The 16,554-nt window shown below is 48.4% G+C and overlaps 1 protein-coding gene and 1 long non-coding RNA gene across 2 annotated transcripts in view; both read right to left on the reverse strand.

Moving 5' to 3' along the window:
- Positions 1 to 16,554, reverse strand: part of LOC141073962 (uncharacterized) — a 59,778-nt gene that overhangs the window by 13,654 nt on the left and 29,570 nt on the right. The gene's annotated exons all lie outside the window — the stretch shown is intronic.
- On the reverse strand, positions 3,188 to 15,827 carry LOC141073992 (uncharacterized). The gene is made up of 3 exons (XR_012227108.1): positions 15,773 to 15,827; positions 3,489 to 3,638; positions 3,188 to 3,359 (listed from the first exon to the last, which is right to left on the reverse strand). It is a non-coding gene; the product is annotated as an uncharacterized lncRNA (long non-coding RNA).

A 16,554-nucleotide genomic window follows, 5' to 3' on the forward strand; every position in this document is an offset into this window, starting at 1 on the left:
ATAGGCCAGTCTGAATAAATGCGTTTTCAGGGCACGCTTAAAATTGTGAGGATTGGGGACTAATCGTATTGACCTGGGAAGTGCATTCTAAAGAACTGGCGCAGCACGTGTAAAGTCTTGGAGACGGGAGTGGGAGGTTCTGACTATTGAGGATGCTAACCTCAGGTCATCAGCAGAACGGAGGACGCGGGTAGGGTGGTAAACTGAAACAAGGGAGGAGATGTAGGGTGGTGCTGAGCCATGGAGAGCTTTGTGGGTGAGGGTAATAAGTTTGTACTGGATTCTGGAGTGGATGGGTAGCCAATGTAATGACTGGCACAAGGTAGAGGCATCGGTGTAATGATTGGGGAGGAATATGATCCTGGCTGCAGCATTCAAGACAGATTGGAGAGGGGAGAGTTTGGTAAGAGGGAGACCGATTAGAAGAGAGTTACAATAGTCGAGACGAGAATGAATAAGAGAAACAGTAAGAGTTTTTGCAGAGTCAAAAGTAAGAAAAGGTCGAATTCTAGAAATGTTTTTGAGGTGCAGATGACAAGAGCGAGCCAGTGATTGAATGTGGGGGGCATAGGAAAGCTCAGAATCAAGTATGACCCCAAGACAGCGGGCCTGTTGCTGGGGAGTAATAGTGGAGCCACCCACAGAAATAGCAATGTCGGGTATAGGTACATTAGTAGAGGGAGGAAACACCAGGAGTTCAGTTTTTGACAGGTTCAGTTTCAGATATAGTGAGGACATGATATTAGACACAGCGTTTAGACAATCGCCGGTGTTTTCTAGAAAGGCTGGCGTGATGTCAGGAGAAGAAGCGTATAATTGGGTGTCATCAGCATAGAGATGGTACTGGAACCCAAATCTACTGATTGTTTGACCAATAGGGGCAGTGTACAAGGAGAAGAGGAGGGGGCCTAGAACCGATCCTTGAGGAACCCCAACTGCAAGGGGAAGATGAGAGGAGGAGGAACTGGCAAAAGATACAGTAAAGGAGCGGTCAGAGAGATAGGAGGAGAACCAGGAAAGAACAGTTTCCTTGAGGCCAATGGAACGGAGCATAGTGAGGAGGAGTAGCTGATGATCCACAGTGTCGAATGCTGCAGAGAGATCCAAGAGAATTAGCATGGAGTAATGACCATTTGGTTTAGCTGTTAGTAGATCATTAGAGACTTTAGTGAGGGCAGTTTCAGTAAAGTGTAAAGAGCGGAAACCGGATTGGAGAGGGTCGAGAAGAGAGTTATCAGAGAGATAGCGGATAAGACAGGAGTGGACCAGGCGTTCCAGGAGTTTAGAGATGAAGGGAAGATTAGAGACAGGGCTATAGTTAGCGGCACAGTTTTGGTCGAGAGATGGTTTTTTAAGTAGTGGATGTATGATGGCATGCTTAAATGAGGAGGGAAAGATACCAGAAGAGAGAGAGAGGTTAAATATTTTAGTTAGGTGAGGGGTGAAAGCAGGGGAAAGGGACTGGAGGAGATGTGACGGAAATGGGTCACTGATGCAAAAGGTTGGGCGAGAAGATTCAAGGAGCCTGCTTACTTCTTCTTCTGTTACTGGTTCAAAATCAGAGAGTGAGCTAGATGCAGTGGGGGAGGGAGGACAGTGCATGGTATGAGGTGATTGGGAGATAATTTCCTGTCGAATCTGGTCAATTTTTTCTTTGAAGTAATTGGCCAGATCGTCAGCTCAGAGCTCCGTGGTTGGGGCCTGTACTCTTGGGTTGAGTATAGAATGATAAGTGTCAAAGAGACGTTTCGGGTTATTGGACAGTGAGGTGATGAGGGTGTTGAAATAGGTTTGTTTGGAGAGGTGAAGGGCAGTGTTGTATGTTCTAAGCATAAACTTATAATGGATGAAATCTTCGTGTAGATTGGATTTTCTCCACAGACGTTCGGCGCACCTGGAGCCGCTGCAGGAAACGTGTTTGCACCGTGTGCCAGGGTTGTCGCCATCTGTGTTGTGGTGTTCTATTTATAGGAGGTGCAAATTCATTCAGGGCAGTTTGAAGTGTTTCATTGTAATGCTTCAATGCAGAATCAGGACAGGAGAGGGAGGAGATAGGGGCCAATGAAGAATGCAAGTTCTTCATAAGTTTCTGGGTGTTAATGGCCTGTATGTCTCTATAAGTATGGACAGTGGGGGTGACCTGAGCGGCCTGGCAGTTCTTGATAGAGAATGAAAGAAGATTGTGGTCAGAGAGCGGGAGAGGGGAGTTTGCAAAATCATCCACTGCACAAAGAAAATAATATTGCTCCCCATTTCAGGAGAGATTGTGCAGTAATCTAAATTCCTTAGGATCAAAAACAATGTAATAGGTTGTAAGTTCTATAGAAAAGGGCTTTCACTGCCCAAAGTCATTTGAACAGTTTAGGGTGGAGGAGAATGTTGTGGTCTAGAGGCAAAATGGTGATCATGGTAATACGGCCGGACTACACCACCGATAAAGTAGCCACAGCCGGTGACTGAGAGGAATCTGTGACTTCTCTGCATTCAGTGGTTACTACTCACCTGGGTAGTCATATGTGGGAATCTCCTCATTACACCGCTCATCACCCCTCACATATGTCTCTGTAGTATTAATATGGGTCAGATCTTCACCCTGAAACAAATATTGTAAAAGTCACCGACAGATGGGGAAGTCCCATCTATGATCAGCTCTAATCCTGCCATCTCCACCGTTCTCATTACACAAGTATAAAACATATAATACTGGGGGATAAAACAAGACTGAGCACAAGACCTTCACAGCCGTCTACACATCATAGGGGAGATCTCCTGACACCTTCTCTCCATCTACCTGATGATCCTGAGGAGCACTGGGATCTTCTTGGTTACAGTCCTGTGGAAGAAGAGGACGGGGACATCTCTCTGGTGTTGTCCTCTCACTGGACAGATCTGGAGGAAACACATACAGGGACTGAATTCATTCTCTACATACAGATAACTATAGGCCGTGTGTAATTAGTCCTGTCTATTACCTGGTGATGTGAGGGGCTGGGGAACCTCCATTATGATGTCCTTGTACAGATCTCTGTGTCCTTCTAAATACTCCCACTCCTCCATGGAGAAATAGACAGCGACATCCTGACACCTTATAGGAACCTGACACATACAATGATACCGTCATCCCCCCGATCCCTTCATAGTGTTACTGTATAATGTCCCAGCATTCCCAGCAGTGTCACCTCTCCAGTCAGCAGCTCAATCATCTTGTAGATGAGTTCTAGGATCTTCTGGTCATTGATGTCCTCATGGATCAGGGGGTGAGGTGGAGGCCCCGTGATTGGGCTCAGGGGTTTTCACCATCCCTCAGACACAGGGTCCTGACAGCAATCACTAGAGGTCTTCTTCACCACTGTGTAATCCTGGTTATGGAGAGACACATTAATAAATCTCACTACAGACATTTCCAGAGTCCTCACCTCTCCAGTTCTGTCCTCCTGTTATTCCCGTAGATAAGAATGATGTAATGTGACGTCATCAGAATCTCTCACCTCTCCAGTGAGACGGAAGAGGATCTCTAGGGTGAGGTGCAATATCCTCTCCGCCATCTTGTCTCTGTCCATATCCATCCTTGATGGGTAAATCAGGAAAATTCTCTTCTGTAGAAGATCTTCACTGAGAGGATCCGATATTGTAGAGACCTGAATGAGAAGAAGATGATCCGATGTAACATCATAAGAATCCTGTGTAATAATACAATTACTGGAGATAATAAGGGAAACATATGAGGAGATTTATTATCTTACAGGGTTTAGTTTTCTTCCCTGACATCTACTAATAAAACCTATATATTTAGGCCCCAGACAACAAGCAGTTTCCTCCTCGGAGTCGGCAGCTGAACACGTTCCTCATAGACTCATCTTCCATAACGCTAATTCTCGTCTCATTACCGACACTGGAATCGGCATCAGCAATACTGCAGGAGATATTCATTACACGCGACATGAGAAATAACTCCTTCATGATGAGGACGACATCTTCATCTTCTACTGCGGCTCTAGAGACAGATGTGGCCAGAGTCGGTCACTGCCTCCATCCCCACCGGCCGTCTATATGAAGGTTTCCCGGCTTCCCCGCACTGTAATCTTCAATAATAATAATAATCTTTATTTATATAGCGCCAACATATTCTGCAGCGCTTTACAGTTTAACAGTTTCAAAACACAAGTCATAAGTAACAACAACAATACAATAATTAAAGCAAAATAGGACGAAATAAGATGACCCTGCTCGTGAGAGCTTACAATCTACAATGAGGTGGGGGAGATACAAAGTACAGGTGTGAATTTACAATTGTATATTTACAATGATGGTCCAGCCATCTTGACGGAGTGAAGGATGGATGAAGATAGTGAATGGGCTACACACACACACTTACACATAGAATGACTTTGATTAGCGAACGTGATAAGCCACTCTGAACAAATGTGTTTTGAAGGAGCGCCTAAAACTGTGGTTAGTCCTAATTTCTTGGGGTAGAGCATTCCAGAGTATAGGAGCAGCACGGGAGAAGTCTTGGAGTCGGGAGTGGGAGGTACGGATTAGTGCAGAGGTTAGTCGAAAGTCGTTTGCAGAGCGCAGCGATTGGCTAGGCCGATAGAAAGAAATGAGGGAGGAGATGTAGGGGGGTGCCGCACCATGGAGAGCTTTGTGGGTGAGAACAAGTACTTTGAATCGGATCCTATAATGAATGGGCAGCCAGTGTAATGACTGACGAAGAGCGGACACGTCCGAGTACCGCTTAGCCAGATGGATGACACTGGCTGCTGCATTATGGACTGGAGAGGGGATAGTCGAGTGACGGGGAGGACAATTAATAGAGCATTGCAGTAATCCAGGCGGGAGTGGATCAATGCTACAGTGAGGGTTTTTGTTGTTTCCATGGTGAGAAAAGGGCGAATTCTAGAGATGTTCTTTAGGTGTAAGCGGCAAGAGCGGCCAAGAGATTGTACATGGGATGTGAAGTAGAGATTGGTGTCAAACATAACACCCAGACAGCGCGCCTTCTGCAGGGTTGTTATTGTGGTTCTACCCAAGGAGAGGGAAATGTCAGATTTAAGGGAGGTTAGTAGACGGCGGGAGCAGAAGAAGTTCAGTTTTAGAGAGGTTGAGTTTCAGATAGAGAGTGGACATGACGTTGGAGACTGCGGACAGACAGTCACTGGCGTTCTGTAGTACAGAGGGGGTAAGGTCGGGGGAATACGTACATAGTTGTGTGTCATCAGCATAAAGATGGTACTGAAAGCCAAATCTGCTGATGGTCTATCCAATTGGGGCCGTGTAGAGAGAGAAAAGAAGGGGGCCAAGGACTGAGCCCTGAGGTACCCCGACAGCAAGAGGAAGAGGAGATGACGTGGAGCCAGAGAACAAAACACTGAAGGAGTGGTCAGAGAGATAAGAAGAGAACCAGGAGAGTGCAGTGTCCTTAATGCCTAGTGACTGGAGCCTAGAGAGTAGGAGATGGTGGTCAACAGTGTCGAAAGCTGCAGATAGATCGAGAAGAATGAGCAGAGAGTGGTCACCGTTACGTTTTTCTGTCAGAAGGTCATTGGTCACTTTGATAAGTGCAGTTTCAGTCGAATGTAGGGGGCGGAAGCCGGACTGTGAAGGGTCTAGAAGGGAGTGAGTGGAGAGGTAACGGGTAAGGCGAGAGTAAACTAGGCGCTCCAAAAGTTTAGAGATGAAGGGGAGATTGGAGACTGGTCTGTAGTTGTTTGTGCAGGATGGGTCAAGAGCAGGTTTCTTTAGTAATGGAGTAACAATGGCGTGTTTGAAGGAGGATGGGAAAATGCCCGAGGAGAGGGAGAGATTAAAGATTGTAGTTAGGTGGGTTGTGACGACTGGAGAGAGAGACTGGAGGAGATGTGAGGGCATGGGGTCGGTAGTGCATGTAGTCGGACGAGAAGAAGAGAGGAGTCTGGAGACTTCTTCTTCTGTGATGGGATCAAATGTGGAAAGTGAGCCAGGGAAGATGCAGGAAGGGATGGGAGTCACAGGACTTGGTGGTTGGGAGCAGATTTCCTGACGGATATTATCTATTTTTTCTGTAAAGTGGGAGGCCAGGTCATCAGCACAAATGTCTGTGATAGGGGCTTGTGCTTTTGGCCTGAGGAGGGAGTGAAAAGTGTCAAAAAGTTTCTTGGGGTTGTTGACTAGTGAGGAGATCAGGGTGGTGAAGTAGGTCTGTTTGGCGAGGTGAAGGGCAGCGTTATAGGTTCTTAACATAAATTTGAAGTGGATGAAGTCTTCTGGTGTGAGGGTTTTTCTCCATAGGCGTTCAGCACTCCTAGAGCATCGCTGGAGAAGATGAGTTTGTGATGTGAGCCAGGGCTGTTTTACTCAGTGTTTGGAGGTTCTGAGGGTGAGGGGAGCTACTTGGTCAAGGGTGCTTCTAAGCGTGTCATTGTAGTGATGAACAGCCAGATTAGGACAGGAAAAAGAGGAGATAGGGGACAGTGATGAGTGTAGGGAATCTGAAAGTGTCTGAGGGTTAATGGCTTGTAGATTTCTGACTGTGTGGGAGGTAGGAGTGAGCTGGGGTGGGCGAGGATTTGTGAGTGTGAAGGAGAGAATGTTGTGGTCAGAGAGTGGAAGCGGTGAGTTATTTAGGTGGGAGATTGAGCAGAGCCGGACAAAGACCAGATCAAGGGTGTTACTGTCCTTGTGTGTCTCAGAGGTTGAAAGCTGCGAGAGGCCTAGAGAGGTGGTTAGTGATAGAAGCTGGGATGCAGATGTGGAAGTAGGGCTGTTAATGGGGATGTTGAAGTCTCCTAGGATGAGGGTTGGAAGTTCTGAGGACATGAAGTGCGGCAGCCCGGCTGAAAAGTGGTCAAGGAAGTGGGTGGGTGAGCCTGGGGGCCGGTATATGACCGCTACCCGGAGGGAGAGGGGACGGAAGAGCCTGATGGTGTGGACCTCAAAAGGGAATGAGTGATGGAACGGGGGGGATGACCTGGAAAGTGCATTGTGGGGACAGGAGTATGCTGACTCCACCACCATGTCTGTTTGTGGGTCTCGGGGAGTGAGAGAATTGTAAGCCACCGTAGGAAATGGCAGCAGGAGAGACAGTGTCAGAATCCTGAATCCAGGTTTCAGTGAGGGCCAACAGATTAAGAGAGTTGTTCAAAAAGTAGTTGTGTAGGAAAGGAAGCTTGTTACAAGCAGACCGTGGATTCCAGAGGGCACAATTAAAAGATGGAGATGAGGGAGTGCAAGTAATGTTAATAAGATTATTATGGTTTCGATATGTGGTAGGGGTTGAGGTTGGGGGATGGTGGACCAGGGTTGGGGGAGATGTCCCCTGAAATCAGTAGGAGTAGGAAGATAAAGAGCAAATAGTTGTTGGAATTGTAAGTAGTTTTTTTCTGCGATGTGTTTGGGCAAGATGGGCTGAGGTTTCTCAGGAAGGTGAGGAGCACATGTGAGCTGTACATGGGAAAGGGAAGTATAGAGGGGCTGATGTGTACGAGTCATGATGGAGGGGGGATAGGGTGATGAATGTGGATGGCAAGGGAACACAGGAAGATAAAAATAAAGCACATGGTTAAAGGGGAGAGCAAAGTGTGGGTTACCTGACTCCTGCCCTGACTAACTGCCATGTATAACTGCCGTTTTGCTGGATGCTTAGCTTCTGTGATGCTTTGCTTATGGGATGCTTGCGTGCTGCACCCCACACTTTATAGTGAAGGTACGGGAGAGAGGGCCTGTTCCCAGGAGTTACAGTCTGAGGAAAGGGCTAAAAAGCCTTCACTAGACCCCTGTACAGCTGTATAATGAGGCCAAGGCTTTATAGTGAAGGGACAGGAGTGAAGGCCTGATCCCAGGAGCTACAGTCTGAGGAAAGGGCTAAAAAGCCTTCACTAGACCCCTGTAGAAGCTGTATAATGAGGCCAAGGCTTTATAGTGAAGGGACAGGAGTGAAGGCCTGATCCCAGGAGCTACAGTCTGAGGAAAGGGCTATGAAGCCTTCACTAGACCCCTGTACAGCTGTATAATGAGACCAAGGCTTTATAGTGAAGGGACAGGAGTGAAGGCCTGATCCCAGGAGCTACAGTCTGAGGAAAGGGCTAAAAAGCCTTCACTAGACCCCTGTACAGCTGTATAATGAGACCCAGGCTTTATAGTGAAGGGACAGGAGTGAGGGCCTGTGCCCAGGAGCTAGAGACTGAGGAAAGGGCTAAAAAGCCTTCACTAGACCCCTGTACAGCCGTATAATGAGGCCCAGGCTTTATAGTGAAGGGACAGGAGTGAGGGCCTGTTCCCAGGAGCTACAGTCTGAGGAAAGGGCTAAAAAGCCTTCACTAGACCCCTGTACAGCTGTATAATGAGGCCCAGGCTTTATAGTGAAGGGACAGGAGTGAGGGCCTGTTTCCAGGAGCTACAGTCTGAGGAAAGGGCTAAAAAGCCTTCACTAGACCCCTGTACAGCCGTATAATGAGGCCCAGGCTTTATAGTGAAGGGACAGGAGTGAGGGCCTGTGCCCAGGAGCTAGTCTGAGGAAAGGGCTAAAAAGCCTTCACTAGACCCCTGTACGGCTGTATAATGAGGCCCAGGCTTTATAGTGAAGGGACAGGAGTGAGGGCCTGATCCCAGGAGCTAGAGACTGAGGAAAGGGCTAAAAAGCCTTCACTAGAACCCTGTAAGCTGTATAATGAGGCCCAGGCTTTATAGTGGAGGGACAGGAGTGAGGGCCTGTGCCCAGGAGCTAGAGACTGAGGAAAGGGCTAAAAAGCCTTCACTAGACCCCTGTACAGCTGTATAATGAGGCCCAGGCTTTATAGTGAAGTGACAGGAGTGAGGGTCTGTTACCAAGAGCTACAGTCTGAGGAAAGGGCTAAAAAGCCTTCACTAGACCCCTGTGCAGCTGTATAATGAGGCCCAGGCTTTATAGTGAAGGGACAGGAGTGAGGGCCTGATCCCAGGAGCTACAGTCTGAGGAAAGGGATAAAAAGCCTTCACTAGACCCCCGTACAGCTGTATAATGAGGCCCAGGCTTTATAGTGAAGGGACAGGAGTGAGGGCCTGTGCCCAGGAGCTACAGACTGAGGAAAGGGCTTAAAAGCCTTCACTAGACCCCTGTACAGCTGTATAATGAGGCCCAGGCTTTATAGTGAAGGGACAGGAGTGAGGGCCTGTGCCCAGCAGCTACAGACTGAGGAAAGGGCTAAAAAGCCTTCACTAGACCCCCGTACAGCTGTATAATGAGGCCCAGGCTTTATAGTGAAGGGACAGGAGTGAGGGCCTGTTCCCAGGAGCTACAGACTGAGGAAAGGGCTAAAAAGCCTTCACTAGACCCCCGTACAGCTGTATAATGAGGCCCAGGCTTTATAGTGAAGGGACAGGAGTGAGGGCCTGTGCCCAGGAGCTACAGACTGAGGAAAGGGCTAAAAAGCCTTCACTAGACCCCTGTACAGCTGTATAATGAGGCCCAGGCTTTATAGTGAAGGGACAGGAGTGAGGGCCTGTGCCCAGGAGCTACAGACTGAGGAAAGGGCTAAAAAGCCTTCACTAGACCCCCGTACAGCTGTATAATGAGGCCCAGGCTTTATAGTGAAGGGACAGGAGTGAGGGCCTGTTCCCAGGAGCTACAGTCTGAGGAAAGGGCTAAAAAGCCTTCACTAGACCCCCGTACAGCTGTATAATGAGGCCCAGGCTTTATAGTGAAGGGACAGGAGTGAGGGCCTGTGCCCAGGAGCTACAGACTGAGGAAAGGGCTAAAAAGCCTTCACTAGACCCCTGTACAGCTGTATAATGAGGCCCAGGCTTTATAGTGAAGGGACAGGAGTGAGGGCCTGTTCCCAGGAGCTACAGACTGAGGAAAGGGCTAAAAAGCCTTCACTAGACCCCTGTACAGCTGTATAATGAGGCCCAGGCTTTATAGTGAAGGGACAGGAGTGAGGGCCTGTTCCCAGGAGCTACAGACTGAGGAAAGGGCTAAAAAGCCTTCACTAGACCCCCGTACAGCTGTATAATGAGGCCCAGGCTTTATAGTGAAGGGACAGGAGTGAGGGCCTGTGCCCAGGAGCTACAGACTGAGGAAAGGGCTAAAAAGCCTTCACTAGACCCCTGTACAGCTGTATAATGAGGCCCAGGCTTTATAGTGAAGGGACAGGAGTGAGGGCCTGTGCCCAGGAGCTACAGACTGAGGAAAGGGCTAAAAAGCCTTCACTAGACCCCTGTACAGCTGTATAATGAGGCCCAGGCTTTATAGTGAAGGGACAGGAGTGAGGGCCTGTTCCCAGGAGCTACAGTCTGAGGAAAGGGCTAAAAAGCCTTCACTAGACCCCTGTACAGCTGTATAATGAGGCCCAGGCTTTATAGTGAAGGGACTGGAGTGAGGGCCTGTGCCCAGGAGCTACAGACTGAGGAAAGGGCTAAAAAGCCTTCACTAGACCCCTGTACAGCTGTATAATGAGGTCCAGGCTTTATAGTGAAGGGACAGGAGTGAGGGCCTGTTCCCAGGAGCTAGACTGAGGAAAGGGCTAAAAAGCCTTCACTAGACCCCCGTACAGCTGTATAATGAGGCCCAGGCTTTATAGTGAAGGGACAGGAGTGAGAAAAATGGGGAAAGGAGCCAGAAGAGCCGGACTGCCCATCACTAACCTGCAGAGCCGCACTCCACATATATGGCTGCTATGTGCACAGGACATGTGATGAGGTGACAGGAGGGGAGGAGTCAGGGGTCACATGATCAGGGGCCTCCCTGTGTGCAGGACTCTGCTGTGCTGGATGAAGGGAACTTATGTAAGACCTATATATTTAGGCCACAGACAACAAGCAGTTTCCTCCTCGGAGTCGGCAGCTGAACACGTTCCTCATAGACTCATCTTCCATAACGCTAATTCTCGTCTCATTACCGACACTGGAATCGGCATTAGCAATACTGCAGGAGATATTCATTACACGCGACATGAGAAATAACTCCTTCATGATGAGGACGACATCTCCATCTTCTACTGCGGCTCTAGAGACAGATTTGGCCAGAGTCGGTCACTGCCTCCATCCCCACCGGCCGTCTATATGAAGGTTTCCCATCTTCCCGCACTGGAATCTTCTCTCACGTTAGATCTCAGCTCTGAGTCACACACAGAAGTTTGAGGCTTTTAGAAAAGATTTTTAGTTTCCACAAACACAACGGACAGAAATGATCTGACCCCAAAGTCTCCATGTACAGTGATTTATGGGGTTTATTTCTGGCCTTAGACTTTCCTATATTACAAGATGGATGTGAAGACTTTTCTGCCCAATGATGATATAAGTATTCTAGGAGTGACGCCTTTATAACCAGATAATAGTATGTTTGCAGCTTGCAGAGCACAGCGGCTCCTTCTTCAGGCAGCTGTAACAATCCAGTCTCTCTCTCAGCACTGACAGCTTCTATGGCTGCTCTGGGGAGAAAACTATTTTTGTGGTAAAATGTAATTATTTTTTCCTCATCGCCCAATGGTGCAAAATTCTGAGAGAAAGATGAGTAATTGAGAGGTGGCGGGTGTAACATGGCGCCTCTTATTGGGGGCTCTGATAATGTGACCCCCTAACACCATAAGAGCAGACTCGGCCCTGTCAGACGGCGCTCCTTCCCTCCTGAGGAGTGTCTGGCCCCTTATGGGGTATCGGCGCTCAGGGGAAATTGTGGAACAAGTGGTTTCTGTTTTCTCCTCTTCTCCCGTGTGATAATTACAGACTTGGGGACGGAGCGACATTTTAGTGGGAACATTTCATTCCTCCGCTCAATGTTACACAATTCTGTGACCCCCTGAGGGTTAATAATCCTCCCTGCCCCCTAGAGGAGCCCCCCAGAGGTGGAGGGGGTAACATGGGGCCACTTGTGGGGTCTCTGCTGTTCTGGTGTCAGAGTTCTTCACACGTCACACGGCGTCCGCCGTCTATCCCAGCCACAATGGCGTCCCTTCCCTCCCGAGCCTGTGGGGTATCGGCACTCAGGAGACACGGCGCACTGTGCGGCCTCAGCGCTCCTGTCACCTTTAGGACAATGATACATTGGGGGGAAAAGTCACATTTCTGTGAGGGAAACACTAAAATTGTCATTTCTTCCTTCCACATTGTTGAAATTCCTGTCACACTGTCCGAATTCAGAGATTGTCCTGTCAGAAAGGAGAAGACAGGGGGCGAAAGGGTTAATAGGACTCACAGGAGGAACCAGCCCAGAAAGCAGAAGGTCCAGGAGCATCTGCCACATATATGACCACTCTGTGCACACAGGACCTGTGATGAGGTCACAGGAGGGGAGGAGTCACATGATCAGGGGCCTCAGTGTGCAGGACTCTGCTGTGCTGGTTGTCATGGTGCTGGATGAGGGGAAGTTTCTGTGTGGGGTCAGGAGGGGTTTACAGGGTGGATGTAGCAGAGCCGTGTGTGTACAAGGTGTACGGAGCGGAGCCGTGTGTGTACGAGGTGTACGGAGCGGAGCCGTGTGTGTACGAAGTGTACGGAGCGGTGCCGTGTGTGTACGAGGTGTACGGAGCGGAGCCGTGTGTGTACAAGGTGTACGGAGCGGAGCCGTGTGTGTACGAGGTGTACGGAGCGGAGCCGTGTGTATATGAGGTATACGGAGCGGAGCCGTGTGTGTACGAGGTGTACGGAGCGGAGCTGTGTGTGTACAAGGTGTACGGAGCGGAGCTGTGTGTGTACAAGGTGTACGGAGCGGAGCCGCGTGTGTACGAGGTGTACGGAGCGGAGCCGTGTGTGTACGAGGTGTACGGAGCGGAGTCTTTTGAGTACGAGGTGTACGGAGCAGAGCCGTGTGTGTACAAGGTGTGCGGAGCGGAGCCGTGTATGTACGAGGTGTACAGAGCGGAGCCGTGTGAACAAGGTGTACGGAGCGGAGCCGTGTGTGTACGAGGTGTACGGAGCCGTGTGTGTACGAGGTGTACGGAGCGGAGTCTTTTGAGTACGAGGTGTACGGAGCAGAGCAGTGTGTGTACAAGGTGTGCGGAGCGGAGCCGTGTGTGTACAAGGTGTACGGAGCGGAGCCGTGTGTGTACGAGGTGTACGGAGCGGAGCCGTGTGTGTACAAGGTGTACGGAGCGGAGCCGTGTGTGTACGAGGTGTACGGAGCAGAGCCGTGTGTGTACAAGGTGTACGGAGCGGAGCCGTGTGTGTTCGAGGTGTACGGAGCGGAGTCTTTTGAGTACGAGGTGTACGGAGCAGAGCCGTGTGTGTACGAGGTGTACGGAGCGGAGCCGCGTGTGTATGAGGTGTACGGAGCGGAGCCGCGTGTGTACGGAGCGGAGCCGCGTGTGTACGGAGCGGAGCCGGGTGTGTACGAGGTGTACGGAGCGGAGTCTTTTGAGTACGAGGTGTACGGAGCGGAGTCTTTTGAGTACGAGGTGTACGGAGCAGAGCCGAGTGTGTACGAGGTGTACGGAGCAGATCCGGGTGTGTACGAGGTGTACGGAGCAGAGCCAGGTGTGTACGAGGTGTACGGAGCCTGGTTGATGGTGCAGTGGGTCCACATCCACCAGTGTTACACCAAGTAACTGTGCACACCTCACAACTTTTGAAACACAAAAAGAGGCACAGAGCATGCAGCGCGCATTGCTGCAAATTTTGGCCTCACCCTAATCCACGGCCATTTACCACTGCTTTCTCCCCCGGCAGGAGGAGTTGTCAGAGGGACACTGGTAGTGAGGGAAATTCAGCAGACGCCTGAGACTGCAGGGCGTAGACCCAAATCCGGGACTGTCTGCTGTATCCGGGACAGTTGGGACTAGAGATGAGCAGGTGGATTCCTGGGTCTCTGGTCCTGCGTGCGTGGGACCTGGGGATTATTTTTTGTGCCGTCATTCACAGTCGGAGCCTCCAGAACGTTCTCCTCATTATGTAGCGTCACTATACGACACCCGGCTTATTTGTGTCTGTAAGGCCGTGTTCACACATTGCAGAAATACGGTGTTTTTTGTTTTCTGCAGGATCCGCACCATCTACAATAACGATCTTCTCCCCCTTATTTGATGCGTTCTTGGTGCAGATGTGAAGCCGCGGTTTTATTGCGCTTTTTAGAGGACAGAAAAGCTTTGATTCTGCACTTAATAAAGTTTCTGCAGTTTTTTACCTGCGATTTTATTAGAGAGAGAAAAGCCCCAAATCGGCACAGATCAGCCGCGTGCCTTGGGTGCACAGCGGGTGCCTTTTATGGTAAAGTAGTTTTTATTAAGGATTTATTTACATAAATGGGGTAAAGAAAAAGGGGAGAGACCGATTATAAATACCCAGTAATACAGACAAGAACCAAACAACAGCAAAAAAGAGAAATGTAAAGTCATGAAAGAGAGAGGCAGAATAAAGGGGAGAATGGGGAAGGAAAAATAGGGTTTTTTTTTAACCCCTTACAGACCTTGCCCTTTTTCATTTTTGCGTTTCTGTTTTTCGCCCCCCTTCTTCCCACAGCCATAACTTTTTTATGTTTCCGTCAGTATGGCCATGTTAGGGCTTGTTTTTTGCGGAACAAGTTGTGCTTTGGAACGACATCATTGGTTTCACCATATCGTGTACTCAAAAATGGGGAAAAAATTCCAAGTGCGGTGACATTGCAAAAAAAAGTGCAACTCCACAACTTTTTTTGGATTTACTTTCTACCATATTCCCCAAATGCTAAGACTGCCCTGCCATTATGATTCTCCAGGTCATTACAGGTTCATAGACACCAAACAGGTCTCAGTTCTTTTGTATTTAAGTGGTGAAAAAAAATCCAAAATTTTTTGGGAAAAAACATTGCGCCATTTTCATGATCTTGGGTTGGGTGAGGGCTTATTGTTTGTGCGCCCAGCTGATGTTTTTATTGATCCCATGTTGGTGCAGATACGATCTTTTGATCATCCGTTATTGCATTTTAATTCAATTTCGCGGCGACCAAAAAACCTTAATTCTGGCATTTTGACTCTTTTTCTCACTACGCCGTCAACTGATCGGGTTATTCCTTTTTTTATTGATAGATCGGGCGATTCTGAACTCGGCAATACCAAATTTAAGTATGTTTGATTTTTCTATTGTTCTATTTTGAATAGGGCGAAAGGGGGGGGGGGGGAATTTGAACTTTTATATTTTTTTAATATTTTTAAAAACTTTTTTTGTAACTTTTGGCCTGCTTCATTAGTTTCCATGGGAGACTAGAAGCGGCCATAACTCGGTCGGCTCTGCTACATACAGGTGATGATCAGATCTCTCCCAGGCCACACACTGGGGATCACCCAACATAGGATTTAGCAAAAATTGTAACAATCTTTATTTAGACACACAAACCAAAACACCCAATCATTAAAAACATTAAAATTGGTCACACGTGTGACATGAAAATCTAGGCTCAAAATAGAGCCAGACCCTCATGGCTCCACATTCAGTAACTCAATAGAGAACCAAGTGTGTATATAGACAGCAGACCACAATATAAAGGCTATGTACAAAGACTAGTTCATAAGAATGAATGAAGCACATACCATAAATACAAGTGGTCACAAAGGAGTTAAACAGCAGTAAGACAGCATGTATTGTGCATACAGATAATTGATTTGAACCAGGTAGCAGAGAATATAATACGCCTGTAAAAAACGTGCTAACAAGCCCAAAAACACTATCCGGCTTTAGTAGCCCCCTAATACAATGATATTAGCAACATCCTAAGAGGTATGCATACTTCCCTAAGATAACTCAAATTGTCACGATTCATCAGGCATGCTGAAATTAGATAGCACAGGCTAACAATAGCCGCCTGCAAAGAATACTGAGCTCAGCTTTAAATTAATCATATAAAAATTACGAGTCAGAGGTGGCGTGGAGCCTGAGCGTCCAGAGCCCCGCCGCGTGCCGCCACCAGTTGTGGCTTCATCAGGGGTACTGACTGTTAGTTGTGTCTTTTACACATCAATTAGATTAGTAATCGAGCGCAGCTGCGCTAACACCTACCAAAGAGGCTGTAGGACACATAGGCGGCCAATGATTGCATTGTATAACCCCTGTCAGGGCTGAATTCCATCCAGAGCGCAGGTGCCAGCGTACGTACCCCGAAAGTGACTGGCACGGTATAAGATCTAAGACTGTCTGACTGATTGCGCTTACGCAGGATAACCGCTATTCACAGCTCATTCCAGAGACTTAGAGATCTCTCTGCTGCGTCTGCATTTACGACACAGCTACACATCTAATGACCACAAAGAAAAAAAAAAAAGGTGTCAATATACCGGTGTTGAAATAGTGGAACGATAAGGCCGGGGTCACATTGGCGAGGAATACGGGCGAGTGAGAGGCGCTAAAAGCACGCATTAGACACGGACCAATGATTCTCTATGGGGTCCCTCGCACCAGCCGTATATTTCTCATCCGTATTCTACGCTCCGTGCCAATCGCAGCATGCTGGGACTGTCAGCGTACTACGGCCGTAGTACACCAATGCAAGTCTATGGGTGCGCAAAAAATACGGATTACACACGGACCACACATGTGACCTGCGAGAAATACGCACCCGGTGTCTTTTAGAAAAGCCGGCAATTCGGTGCGCGATACAGTAAACTCACACTGACAGGTTTAATAAAGAAAGAAAAG

The sequence above is a fragment of the Dendrobates tinctorius genome, unplaced genomic scaffold (assembly GCF_039654945.1).
Source record: "Dendrobates tinctorius isolate UK_male_01 unplaced genomic scaffold, ASM3965494v1 ptg000321l, whole genome shotgun sequence".
Lineage (NCBI taxonomy): Eukaryota > Metazoa > Chordata > Amphibia > Anura > Dendrobatidae > Dendrobates > Dendrobates tinctorius.